Below are 14478 nucleotides of genomic sequence, written 5' to 3'. Positions count from 1 at the left end.
GATGGCTACATAGGGCAGGGTCTCAGAGAATGCACTACATGTGTTCAGTTCCACTGGGGATGTTGGAAACAAGAGCTTGGAGTCACAAAGAAAATGAGCACTCAAAAAAAGGACTTCTCAGCAAGGCAAATTTACTTTTGCAGAAGGGTGCTGCTCACATTTTTGGCTGCTATGAGAGCACACTGAACAAAGGAGGGAAGGGGATTTTATCCCTAACACAGTCAGTCTCTGTTTTTGTGTCCTGTCCCCATTGGCTGGAGTTCAACATGCAATCTAAGCCGACCCAATTGGCTACTGTTTAAAATTGGATATGGCTAATTAGGCGGGAAGGGAAAGGCTATCCATTATGGTACAAGGCATGTCTGGGCATGTCAGGGCATGGCAAAGGAAGGAAGGGTAGTTTTGGCAGGAACAACAGTTACAGACTGGGTAGTTAAGGGTGAAGTAGACTCTTTTCAAACAAGGAACAGATGTAGGTCACAGATTAGGAATGGTGGGAGGAGTTGTTTATGAAGTGGGTAACTAGGAGCAGGAAAGTATAAGTAAGTTGATCTTAAGGACAAAGAACAAGGAAGTTAAATAAGCTGAACCTTTGAAGAGGAACTTACTGCATCTAACATTGAGAAATGGAGAATGTTTCATGGACCTGAGAACATTTGGGCTGGGCCTCAGACAGACCAACAGGAGAGCCAGGCAAGTCAAACATCCTGGGCATTGACTTGTGAGGTTTGGGTAGAGACAGCAAAGCTGTGTGTGGCCCAAGGAGAAGCAGTGCTGCAAGCATGAGCAGAAGGCAGGTCCTGGTCATCTCTATGGTCGGAGGGCCCAGTCCCAAAGAGAGTGAACACGTGGCAAATGGGCGTGGACTGTATGAACAAGCAATTGAATGGCTGATATATATATATATATATATATATATATATATATATATATATATATATATATATATATGCAGCAACCCTAAGAGGGCAGCCCCAGCAGGGGCTGGGCTCTGACAGCATTTATCATTTACCTGGGGAGGTGAGCCCATCCTCATGGGCCCATTATGAAGCAGTTTCCCTAATTAAGGAGGCTGCATTACAGTGTCTGGGGTCAGCAGAAGGAACCTGATACTTTCTCAAGTATAGTCAAATATAAAGGCCAGGTAATGCTGCACCACACAGCTATTTACCTATCTTCCATGTTCATGTAAATACTTTCTGAATCACCTTGCCCATTAAAAATCTTGCAGACTTGTTCTTGCCACCATGGCAGGCAGAATCTAATAGTCCTATGTCCTATATAATTAACTTCAAAGGCCCTGATGTGTGGCATGCTGGACATTAGTGCTAACAAGAAGCCCCCTGAATCTCTGGTTGATCCTTGTTAGCAGGTTTTCCACAATGGCTCAACATCTTTATAACAGTTCTAGTAATAATAACAATCCTTTGTATTCGCCCTCATATAGACCTCTCTGAATTCCAAGAAGATAGTTCTGAAAGTTGGTGTGCTACATGTCTTGGTTAGAGAGGGGAAAAAAAACTACAAAAACTAAGGCTGCATGCTTTCAACAATTCTCAGGTTCTAAGAAATCACAGAAGCTGAGCTGGAAGGTCCTTATGGAGCCATCTAATCAGTTCAGGATACAGTTCTACAGGAGGGACCCCCTGCCCAGCACTGCCTTGGGAAGAGGAAGGCTGAGAGTAGGGGCTTGCTCTGCCCGCTCTTCAATCAGAGCAGCAACACATCTGTTTTATGTACTGGGGTTCCATGTGGGATTTCATTTGAAGACAGTTCTTCTAAAAATAAAGAGATATCAAATCTCCTATACAAGCAAACAAATATATTTGGAAGCTGAGCTAAGACGACTTTTCTATACCACAGACAGAAAAACCAAGCATTGGGGTAGGCCAGGAATCTACCCAAGGTAATATTCTGCTTCTATGATGTGAGGGTTATCAGTTAGGGGCTAGTTAACTCTCCTTTCTCCAGCCCTCCCTCCCAATCTCTTTTTCCTCTCCTGCTGCCACAGCCTGGAGACTTTGGTTGATTACTTCAGCTCACCAATGGGACTAGAGGCTCTGCAAACTGAGGCTCCTTTAATGGAAGGCACAAAACTAAAGCCATGGTGCTCAAAGTGTTATACCTGAAGGGGACAGGATGTGCAGCACCTGGGAACTTGTCAGAAATGCAAATTCCCAGGGTCACACCCTAGACCTCTAGAAGTAGAAGCTCTGGGGATAGGGCCCAGCAACGCGTGTTTTGGCAAGCCCTCCAAGAGATTCTGATACATGCTCAAGTTTGAGAACTTCTGGTCTACAATGAAGTCGATGATAATCCTGTCTGATCTATGTTGATCACATCAAGTTGAGCAGATGATGATCATAGAAGGTTGCAAGACCCTGAGGCCTGTGGGCCAAAGGTGGTCACTGGCAAACAAGCTGGTGGCTTTCAAGTTGCTTGTTGTTTTATCTTGTTTTTCTTAATTCTAGTGTGAAAACAGGGAGATTTCATATTGTTTTATCAAGATTTTTGGCTTCTCTTGAAAACCTAAAAGATATGCCAGTACTGGGCTGACTTCCCTCAGTTCGTCAGCTGGGCTGTTTGGATGGGGCATGTCTCCCCAGTTTGCCACAGTCCCTACCAATCCTTATTGCATTTCACTTGCCCCTCATCACTCACTTGTGTTACCTGCCTGGCCCTGGTGAGATTGAAATAAGCTGGGATATTCAGGAATGTATCCTGGTTGGGAAAGATTAGAAACTGTGAGGACTAGGAAATAAGAAGCCCTGAAGTTATTTTGGGAGAAGTTATTTTGTTCCGTGAGTCCTAAGGCTACACTGAGGGCCAATGGTAGATGTTACCGAATGATTGAGGGGCCTCAGACAGAGAAGAAATTCCAAAAATTGGGTTGCTGCTAGGATGAAACAAGACCATTTGGAAAAAGATATTAAAAGTGGCCAGGAATAGAAAGATTGAGGGTTCATCAGGATGTGAAGGAGAAAAATCAAGTGCAGGGCTGGGACTAGCGCTTCTCAAATTTTAATGTGCTGGGGAATCACGTGGGGATCTTGTTAATGCTGATTCTGGTACAGGAGGTCTGGGGTGGAGCCTGAGATTCTGCGTTTCTAACAAGAACCCAGATGATGCTGATACTGCTGGTCCACAAAAGACACTTTAAGTAGTAAGGGTTAGGCAATCTTTAAAGGGCACTTCAAGAGCCTAAATTCCATGAAAGGTACTATTTCTTTTATAAGCTTGTGAACGTCTTCCAGTGCTACTGGGAATGGGGTACAGTAATAAATCTCACTGTTTTGGTCTCACAGAAGTAAGCTCCTAGAATCTTGTTCTCAAAATGAAATGCCAGATTGCTAAACTGATAGCATTGAGAATTAAGGCTCCAAAATCCTGGGAGTTTCATAACTAACTACACTGTCTTTGCCTTATGATGTACACTGCTCCCTCTATCCCTCCTTCCCAGAGTCTGCAGAGACGAACTATGATGTTTTAGGTCTCATTGGTTCTTATATCTTCCCTAAACCAGGAGGTCTTTGGAGCCTGCTGACACAGGGAGTTCTGCATGTCTAAGCACGCAGCTGCTAGAATCCTCAACCACTTCAGCTAAGTGGCTGCTCAGAGACAATCAGTCTACCTCCACTCATCTTACAGATAAAGGAACTGAAGTCCAAACAAGCCAAACTACCCAACCAAGGCCTCACAGCAGGCAAGAAGATAAAAGCCATGTCCTTTGAGTCCCAGGCTACTTTTTAGTGGGAAAGAACCCTTGAGAGTGACCTTGTACAAGCCAGAGGAGTCACTGGTACCTCAGTTTTCCCACCTGGAAAATGGAGATAGCATTACCTGCCCAAAAGGTGCTTTCAGATGAACTGAGACAATCACAAACAGTATAGCCTGAGCATTTTAATAATTTACACATGGATTGTGAACACTGACTCCTTTAGGATTTTAAGAATCTATTGTAAATTGACATCTCACCAAATGATGTAGATATAGAACTCAAATTTTACTGTATAGATTAAAAAGTATTCCAGTAATAGGTCTGAGTCTTCAGTAGGGTGGAAAACTACTTTCAGTCTTAAAATTATAGAGTTGGCCAGGTGTGGTGGCTCACAACTGTAATCCCAGCACTTTGGGAGGCCAAGGTTTGTGGATCATTTGAGGTCGGAAGTTCAAGACCAGCCTGGCCAACATGGTGAAACCCCAACTCTACTAAAAATACAAAAAAAAGAAAATTAGTCGACTGTTGTGATGCACCCCTATAATCCCAGCTACTTGACAGGCTGAGACAGTAGAATCACTTGAACCCAGGAAGCAGAGGTTGCAGTGAGCTGTGATTGCACCACTGCATTCCAGCCTGGCCAACAAAGCGAGATTCCATCTCAAAAACAACAATAAAAAAATTACAGAGTACATGGAGCCCAGAAATCCCTAAGAATCCTATCCAAAAACCTTAACAGAAATTGTGGTCAATTTCAGGTGGTTTAGAAGTCTCTGAGGATAATTCATGAAATTTCTAGAGATAGTGGAGATTAAGAAACCCCAGATCATCTGGTCTATCACCAAACTTTTATTGACACCTACTCTGCACAAAGCAGTGTGCCAGGCACCAGGGATGCAGGTGTGACAGCACAGATACTGTCTAGGCCTAATAAGGTTTACGGAAAGATCAGTCTCTCTCAAAACGTGGTTCTTGGAGAACCTGGGCCCTAATTATAGATGCAAATTCCATCCTGAACCTACTAAGTCAAAGTATCTACAGATAGGAGCCCAGGAAGATGTCTTCTTTAGAAAACATATTCTCCATGTGCTTCTCAATCACAATAATGTTGGAAGACATTTTGTCTAAATCCAGCTGCCTCATTTTACGTATATGAAATCTGAGGCTAACAGAGTAGAACAGACTTGCCCTAAATCCTATAACTTGTCAGCCCAAGGACCAAACCAGAGCTCACAGTTCTCTCCCTGAAATAGACCCTAAGCTTCTTGAAGACAGGGGCATTATGCCACTGCACATTCCTAGGCCAATATCTGACTTATTTTAGGCCCTTGAAAAATACCAGCTAAATGAATGAATGAATGGTCATCAATGGGGTGGGTAGTCTAGTTTAATGACTCAGAACATTCTGGTTTCAGAGTTAGAAAAACCTTGGTTTCAGTTCCTGGGCAGGTGGGCCCCAGTTTCCCTGACTAATAAATGAGAGAAAACTAACAGAACAAGAGTATCTGTTGAGAGAATTAACTGAGTTAATCTGGGACAAAGTGTCTCAGTGTTTGAAACAATGTTAGGTCCTCTCCTAGTAAAGGAGAGCTGCTATCAATACATTATTTTTAGGGAAAGTTCATGAAAACACAGTATGTTCCAGTGTTTGTGATGGCCATGTTTGGAGGAATAGGAGAGCGAATGGGAATCTAATAAGAAAAACTGTGGGTCCTGCAGAGGCAACCTATCTAACACCTGATTCCATTCAACTGGCTCTTGCTGATAACAGGATTTAGAGTTTCCTCATTAACAGGATGTCATATGCCCACATTGAAACACAGTGTTCTTCAAGGAAAGAAAAAAGTCTTAGTTAATAGCAGCATTCTATAATAGTAAGAAATGCCACAAGACCTTTAACAACAGAAAAGGCAGGAACATTGCTTCTCAAAAGACAGCAATGCTTATGCAATAGCAATCACTTAATATTATGTAAAAGAGCACGTCTGGATTTTTCAATCCAGAGGTAATTTTAAGTTTCTTTAATTCTGTAGGCTCAAAGATTTGTCTACAAAAGCTGTGATTATTTTCCTTCAACAACCATCTTTTGCTACTTTGCTTCCCCTTGGATTCCAGATGTCCTTTTGCTATGGGAAGCAAAGGGGTAGGAAGAAACACAGCAACAGAAGTAACAGAGAGTGTGTGGAGGAGACTGGTAGAATCAATGTGAAAATCACATTAAATAATAAATTGAAAATGGATTTTGACTGGCTGCTCTAAATAACTGCTTCTGCTATCTGCATGCTTTTACTTAACATTCCACTAAAAGAATCGATTAGTGTTCAGACACACACACACACACACACAAATGGAATTTTAATCTTTGTTTAATCACTATTTAGCAGGCCTGGCAGCCTTTGGAAGTAAGAAAGAATGGTGGTGAAGCAAGCCAACTATATTCTGCTCAAGAAGGAAGATTTGTTAAAGTGCATACTCTAATCCCAAGACTGCAGACTTGGCAAAGAGCATCTCTGGCCCAGCTGGCTAGTCTTCAAAACAATGGAAGGGCTGTATGCTCTCAAACAGCAATGCTGGAAAGAAAGCTGAGCAGGTCATCTGCTTCATCCACAGTCTGAGGCTGTGTTTGAGACCAGATTCAACTGCAAATTTTAGAATGTTCCCCCCACCTTCCTCTCAAAGAACCCGCCATGGCAATGAAATGACTTTGCTCTGAGGTTTAAAAAACTATATAATTTCAAAAAATTTATTTATCATGTAGATTAATAAACTTTCTCTCTCTCTCTCTCTCTCTCTCTCTCTCTCTCTCTCACACACACACACACACACACACACACACACACACACAGAACAAAGTAATCTGTTCAAGATTACCTTCAAGGTTACCTTCAAAGAGGACCAGGAAGGGCTTAATTTAGCTCAAAGCATGAAGTTTAAACAAGGGAGTTTGGACAATTAGATAAATGTACTTTCTTCATGAGTTTTGAGGACATAAGCTGAATTGCTTTTATTAATTCATTCATCCTAAAAATGATTATTGAGGGCCTACTATGGCCAGAGACCTCTAGGCGAGACAAAGATGAACAAGGTAGTCCACGGCCTACACAAACAGGATAGCTATGAGACAAGTATATAAGGAAGGAAAACACACACACACACACACACACACACACACACACACACACACACCTATAACATAATGCCTTGAAAGCTGTACAGATAAATCCGATAGGTATTTACAAAAGCCAAAAATTAAATTCTACCTGGGATGATTGGGGAAGAATTCCTATAGAAGTAGAGTTTTTGTCAGGAACCTGAGAGAAGGAGTAGGATTTTAACTGGTAGCAGTTGAGGGGTGGGCGTTGGGGGTGGAATCCAGCTAGAGGGAAAGTATGTGGAAAGTATGGGAGTTAGAAAGTTAAGGACATATTTACTTAATGGCAAGGGGCCTGATTTGGCTGGAGTGAGTAGGATACAAAAGAGAGTCACGAGCAATAAGACCAGGATGTCTGGACCGGAATTAGAGGGCCTTACATTTAAGCTGCTTGGCAGGTGGCAGCCACAGTAAGTCTTTCAGCAAGGAACAGGCTGAATTAGAGCTCCAAGAATAAAATATGTTACTACCTATCCACTTTCAATTAATCTCAGAATCCTCCTCTTCCCATGGGAAACACAAAGAGAAAGATGATTTTTGTTTTCATTCAAAGAAAATGCCCCCTTTTCATAGGCTGAGAACCATTCCATTCTGGCACCCCACAGTCAGACTTAAGTGAGGCTGACCTAACCCTAGCCCCTATCCAGTAGGCTGCTGTTTTGAGAAAACTTAACTTTCACTGTAACCAGGACCAAGTCGTATGAGAAAACAATCAAACCTAAATGGCACTATTTATGAATGGAAGGAGACACTACAACACAGCAACCAGGAGACTAAGTCTGCTGGGCCCATGTCAGGCAAGTCCTGCTGTTCCAATCAGCAATCGGGCTGTGTCTGTCGTCCCTGCTCCTGTAACTCCACTGTCTCAACACCAGGATGTTGGAATCTGAAATCTGGCCCTTCCCTAAGAGGGGAAGGTCACTCATAGACAGGAGCCATTGTTTCAAAGGGCTGATCCTGTGTTTCCAAGGACAGAACCATACCAACCCTCCAATTCCTTTGTTTGGTGTAGATGGCTCTAGAAAAGGTCATTTGCTACATAAGGTGTGAAAACTCATTAAAAGACTTCTTAAACAGCAGGGAGAAAAAAAAAGGCAAGATCGTTTGGAATGTCTGTTAACTAAAGGGCAAACACAACCTTCAGTAGCTTTTCCCTTCCATTCTAAAAGAACAATTTCAACACTTTCTTCAGATTAAGTACTCAAATGTTTTATCACTGGGTGAAAAAAACAAATGGACTCTGATTGATAATTTGATAATGTTCGTCTGAGTCTCTTACCTATCAATCCATCTGTCCATCTGTCTGTCTGTCCATCCATCTATCCATCAACTTAAGTTATGATGAACACAAGTCAGGCCTTGTGCTAGGTGCTGAGGACATACTGGTGAGGAAAATGAACAGGGGCCCCTGCTCTCATAGAGCTTACAGAGAAGTATGTGTGGTGGTGTGGCAGGGGCAGGGGTAGTGGGGAGTAGACTTTCATCCAAAACTACAGGTAAATTTTTAGAAGCTACAGTGGTAGGCCATAAAAGGGGGGTACATGGTACAAAGAGAGTCCCTTTCTTTCAGATCAGATTGGGGGGATCTAATCCAGCCCGCAAGGCTTTCTTGAAGAAATTGGATTAGAGGTTAACTCAGAAGAAGGAGTAGAGCATTCCAGACAGAGGGAAAAGTAAAGACATACAAAGACCCTGTGGCTGAGCAAACATGAATCATAGGAGGGCCTGAAGCAGTGTGTGTGGTACACAGAGAAGCAGGGAAAGTCTGGTAGGAATGACAGGAGGGCAAGGGGGAGGATTCTATCTTTCCTCTAGGAGCGTTTAGAAATACAAGTGTTTTATATAAGGAGGTGATAAGATCAGGTTGCATTCGGAAAACTCTCTTGTAGCTGAGTGGAAAGGGATTAGGAGGCCAAGAGGAGGGGTAGAGGCTGGGAAGAAGGCTATCACAGTGGTGCAGGCAGAGATAATGATAGCTTGTGCTAGGACGGCAGAAGTGGGGATGGACACATGTTTTTTAAAAGTAGGGTTACTAGGTTCCTGTGGGCTTGAGTCAAGAAATGTGGCCTAAGAGCTTGGACAGTCAGGTGAGAAGTTCATCTGTAAGGTCCAGATATCCACAGTACCACAGATGCAGACAGGACCCACCTGGGACCTGAGCCCAGCTCTCCCCTCACCTAGCCTGGTGTCTGTTTCATCACATTACTTTTCAGTTTCAGTATTGTCCACAGAACGCCAAGACAGGAAATCAGACCTAATAAGATTGAGTTCCATATCTATTTCACCTTCAAGAATTCAGTGACACATAGTCAAGAAGAGAGAAATCCTAGTGGGGTGGTGGCGAGCCTCCCATGCTCATGCTGAGTGTGTCTGTGCCCTCACAGTGTCCCTGGAGACCCCAGTTCCCTCCGGCCCCTGGGAGTGTGAGCGCTCTGTGCTAAGGGAGCCTACTGTAGGAAGATAAGTATTTTCATTACCGCAGAAGGCACTGTGATGATTTCAACCAAAGAAACAGTCACTGGTGTTCATGCTAGAGTTACAACTGCCTAAATCGGACTCGAGAGGTGGTGTGTCCTCATATTCCACAGGTGATTGTCCAAGGTGATTCTGATTTTGTGTTATTTTCACCTTAAGTGGTGAGTTTATTATAGCCTAACTTGTTCATGAGATTAGACTTGACTATATTATTATTGTCATTATATCCACTTTGTAGATGACAAAACTGAGGCTTGGAGAGAAAATCAATATGAAAGCATTTTGCAAACTGCTAATCACCACCTGAGTGTAATCATCACAGCAAATAGTACCTACCACATGTACCTCCCCATTCCTTCCCAAAGCTCAGTATCTAGAAAGGCTGCAGGAACAAAGTTCTCAAGTGAGGAAAACATGCTGAGGTGAATCATACTTCTGTACCGAGAGGGCAATTCACAAGAGGTTTTGAAAATCTCAGTCTAGGTGATGTGTGATCAATCACAGAAAAGCCCCTTAGAAAGTGCTCTTCTTAGAGGCCTGACGGGCTGGGTGTTAAGAGAAGGCTGTGATATTGCTCTGCACAGCAGCTGTGGATGGGTAAAGAGAAAAACAGGCAAAACGGGAGAGCTCAGCAGGAGGCAAGTAACTACTTTTCAGAGAGAGACTGAAAAATGACTATTAGTCTCCTAGCTGGGTAAGTAGGGTTGAGCCACCCAGTAATAAAGCAGTTGCTCTAATAACAGTACTAATTATAATCACAATCCCCTACATTCTAAAGACAGCAGACCAAAGTGTATAAGACCATTTGCTCTGGTGTTGGAAAGGCCTAGGCTGTGCCACAGTTCTGTTTATTAGCTCTGTGAGCTTGGGCAAATTGTGCTATTTTTCACAAGCCTTGGTTCCCCAACTGTAAAATGGGGGGAATAATAGTATCTAACATAAAGGTTATGATGAAAATTAAACGAGATGCAGCAAGTATAGCTCTGAGCAGTGTCTGACATCTAGGAAGCACTAGCAATGCTACCTACCATTATCAGTTATTATTTGGTAGTATTTTACAATTTACAAAGCATTTTTATATTTATGCCCCATTTCTTCTTCACAATTGCACTAGGGCAAAAGCAGACATCACCAACCTATTGTAATATTCGTCCTTGTGGATCCCAGACTCTGAGAATCTTTCTCAACACTGTGTTCCAAGCAGTGCTTACCCATCAGCTGGCACTGGTCGGGGGACAGGACCCATCTGCCACAGGTGCCTTAAGCTAGAATAGTGAATTTCCCAGTCTACCTGGTAGACAGTGACCCACTGGTTGATTTCTACAATCTTGGCTCTTTGGGCTGGCTGGCTACTCACTTCTTGAAAAGGTCCCCCAAGAGGAGGGAGAGGGGCAGGGGTGTGGGGAAACAACAGGTGACTGACGGTAGTCTCCCTTCTCTTTGAACTCTTTCCTGGCCCAAGAGGAAAGTCTCTGTCTGGACAATGATCTTGGCCTCCTCCATCTCCCATCTTGGAAGCTGAGAACTCTCTGAACTCTTCCTCTTTGTTTCTCTTACTGTGGAGGCTACAAAAGGCTCTGAATCTCCTGGGTACTACTCAGCCCCTTACCTCTCCCACCTCACTCTCACTCTGTTGCTCTGTCATTCTTGTTTTTATTTTTTTTAAGAGATGGGATCTTGCACTGTTGCCCAGGCTGGCTTGCAGTAGCATGATGATAGCTCACTGCAGCTCCAGCCTCAACCTCCTAGGCTCGAGCAATCCTCCTGCCTCAGCTTCCCAAGTAACTAAGACTACAGCTACATGCACCACCACACTAGGCTTTTTTTGGTAGAGATGAGATCTTGTTATGTTGCCCACGTTGGTCTTAACCTCCTGGCCTTAGGCAATCTTCCCAACTGGGCCTCCCAAAGTGTTGAGATTACAGGCATAAGCCATCATGCCCAGCCTCTCTTGTTCTTATATAATGATGTCTTAGACATAAGGTGTCCCACGCAGGATACGTGAGGTTCAACCACAAGAGAGCTCACAGGACAGTCTTCCCAGACCACAGCAAACTGCTATGAATGCAGATACTCCCACAGGAATCATCTAACCTCCCAGGCAAACTTCCCTGACCCCTCTAGCTAGATCACAGCCCCTGATATGGGACCTTAGAACATCCTCACTTCTCCTTTGTGACTTCACATTCATTTGGATGATCATTTGACTATTGCCTATCTCTCCTCAAATTGCGAGCTCTATGATAAGATATCAATTTCTGTTGAATGAATGAATGAATAATGAATGAATGAGTGGAGACACCTTTTATCTTTCCAGATGAAGGAAAGGTCAAGCATGGATTAGGCACGTCTAATATAGTCACAAAGATTTAATACCATAAAAGGGTTCTGAGGATTAACTTTATCCTATGACAAAATTGCTTCGGGTCAACTTAATAGGCTACAAAACTCAAAAGAGAGCTGGCTCACCTGATCCTAAAATAATTTTTAAAAAGATGCAACAGGCTTTGAACTCTTCTACCTTCTTCCTTCTTTCATTTTCAAACGGTTTCCTTTCTGGATTCCTAACTACAGCTTGTGGCAGAAATTGCTGTATATCCCCCAGGAACTGTTCTCCTTTTCTTCCACAGTAATAAGAATTTTAGCTGGGAATATGATTGCTCAGAATAAAGATGATATTTTTCTGACATCCTTGTAGCTAGATGTGGCATGACTGGGTTCTGTCCAATGAGAGGTGAGTGGAGTAGCTGCATGATAGCCTGCTATGGTTTTAGCACGTTCCCCAAAGTTCATGTGCTGGAAACTGAATCCCCAGTGCAACAGTATTGGGAGGTGGAACCTTTAAGACATGATTAGCTCATGAATGCTCTGCCCTGATGAATATGATTAATGGAAAGCGTGGGTTACTTACTGTGAGAGCAGTGTCCTTATAAAGGATAAATCTGGTCCCACCTATCTCTCTCACCCATGTGATTCCTTCTACCAGGTTATGATGCAACAAGAAAGCCCTCACCTGATGCTGCCCTTGATCTCGGACTTCCCAGCCTTGGGAGTTGTGACCAAATAAATTTTTTTTCTTTACAAATTATCTAGTTTCTGGCATTACAGAATCTGTTATTACAGCACTGTTATTACAGTCTAAGACACAGCCTCATGGAACTTACCAGAAAAAATTACTGTGTACCTTTGCCTTTCTTGTTTGTCCCTTCCTCTGTCTTGCTGCCTAGAATGCAAATGCTACCATGATGGACCACGAGATGCAGCTCCATGCCCTAGGGATGGTTGCGGTCATCAGTAGGGAGTACAGGTTGTTGAGGACTTCATGGGGCAGAACTGGGATACAAGTTCTGGACTGCAAACCTCCAGACTTTGAAGTGAGAGAAACATAAACTATCTTGTTTGAACTATTCAAATATAATCATAACTGATATAAGCTTCTTCTTTCGAGGCTTGAAAGACTGAGGAACAGCTTAGTGTGTGGAGAGATCCTTGAAGGAGGCCCCAAAAGACACAGGCTTCAGGTCCCGGCTGTGCATTTATGAAGAGTAGGATCTTAGGCAGGTCCCCTTGTCTTTCCAGGTCTCCATTCTTTGACAGTAGAATGGGGATCAAAATAATACCTGCCCATGACATGATTATCTATATAAAAAATGCTAATGAATCTACAAAAAAAGCTAGTAGAACTAATGAGTTTAGCAAGGTCACAAGATACAAGGTCAGTATACAAAAATCAATTTTATTTCTAAATACAAGCAATGAAACATTGAAAACTGAAGTTAAAATATGATGTACCATGGTGTCAAAAATATTAGTCGAGATACATTCAACCAAATATATAAGACCTATACACTGAAAACTATAAAACACTGCTAAAGAAATCAAAGATCTAAATAAATGGAGAGATACATCATGTTTATTGGTCAGAAGACTCAATATTGTTAAAATGTGAGTCCTCTCAAAATTGATCTGTTGACTCAAGGCACTCTTTATAAACTGATATTCAACAGAACTGGAAAAATAGCCAACATAATTCTTTTTCAAAAGAGGGGCTAAGTTGGAAGACTTATATGTCCTAATTTCAAGGCTCTCCTGGGATACAGTGACCAAGAGAGAGTGGCCTTAAGGTGAGGACAGATATGTGATCAATGGAGTGGACAGCCCATAAATATATGCATTCAGTTGATTTTGAACACAGGTGCTAAGAAAATTCAATAGGTAAAGGATAATCTTTTAAACAAATAGTGCCTAATTAGATACTCATATGTCAAAAAAATACACCTCACTCTTCCTCATACCCTACAAGACATAAACTTGAAATAGATCATAGACCTAAGCATAAGACCTAAAACTATGAAATTTGTAGAACAAAGTATGTGAGAATATCTTAGCGATTTTGGTTTAGGCAAAGGTTTCTTAAAGAGGACACAAACAGCAATAAAATATGGATATGTTAGAATTCATCATAATTAAAAACTTTTGTTGCTTAATGGACAAGCCGTGGACTGGGAGAATATATTTGCGAAACATGCATCTTTTAAAATAATATTTTTAATGGACACATAATAATTGTACATATTTATAGGGTACAGTATGATATTTTGATGCCTGCATATAATGTATAATGATCAAATTAGGGTAATTAGGATATCAATCACCTCAAACTTTGATCGCTTTTTTGTGTTAGGAACATTCAAAATCCTCTCTTCTAGCTATCTGAAAAAATGCAGTAAATTATTGTTTACTATAGTCATCCTACAGTGCTACAGAGCAAGAACTTAGTCCTCCTATCTAAGCCGTAATTTTGTATCCATTAACCAACCTCTTCCTATCTCCCCCACCCCTTCCCTTCCCAGTCTCTGGTAACCACTATTCTACTCTCACTTTTATGAGGTCAACTTTTTTAGCTCCCACATATGACAGAGAACATGCAATATTTGTCTCTCTGTGCCACGTTTATTTCCCTTAACGTAACTACCTTCAGTTCCAGCCATAATCTCATCTTTTTATGGCTGAAAAATACTCTATTTTATATATGTACCACTTTTTCTTTATCCATTTATCTGTTGATGGATACTTAGGGGGATTCCTTAACTTGCTGCAACAAACATGGGAGTACAGATGTCTCTTTGACATG

The 14478-nt window shown here is 42.1% G+C and overlaps 1 protein-coding gene across 1 annotated transcript in view; it reads right to left on the bottom strand.

Annotated features, from left to right (window-relative positions):
* GALNT10 (polypeptide N-acetylgalactosaminyltransferase 10) overlaps positions 1–14478 on the bottom strand; it is a 240656-nt gene that overhangs the window by 140433 nt on the left and 85745 nt on the right. The gene's annotated exons all lie outside the window — the stretch shown is intronic.

The sequence above is a fragment of the Callithrix jacchus genome, chromosome 2, assembly GCF_049354715.1.
Source record: "Callithrix jacchus isolate 240 chromosome 2, calJac240_pri, whole genome shotgun sequence".
NCBI lineage: Eukaryota > Metazoa > Chordata > Mammalia > Primates > Cebidae > Callithrix > Callithrix jacchus.
The sequence above is the reverse complement of the archived record's forward strand: the minus strand, read 5'-3'. Positions and strand labels throughout refer to the sequence as shown.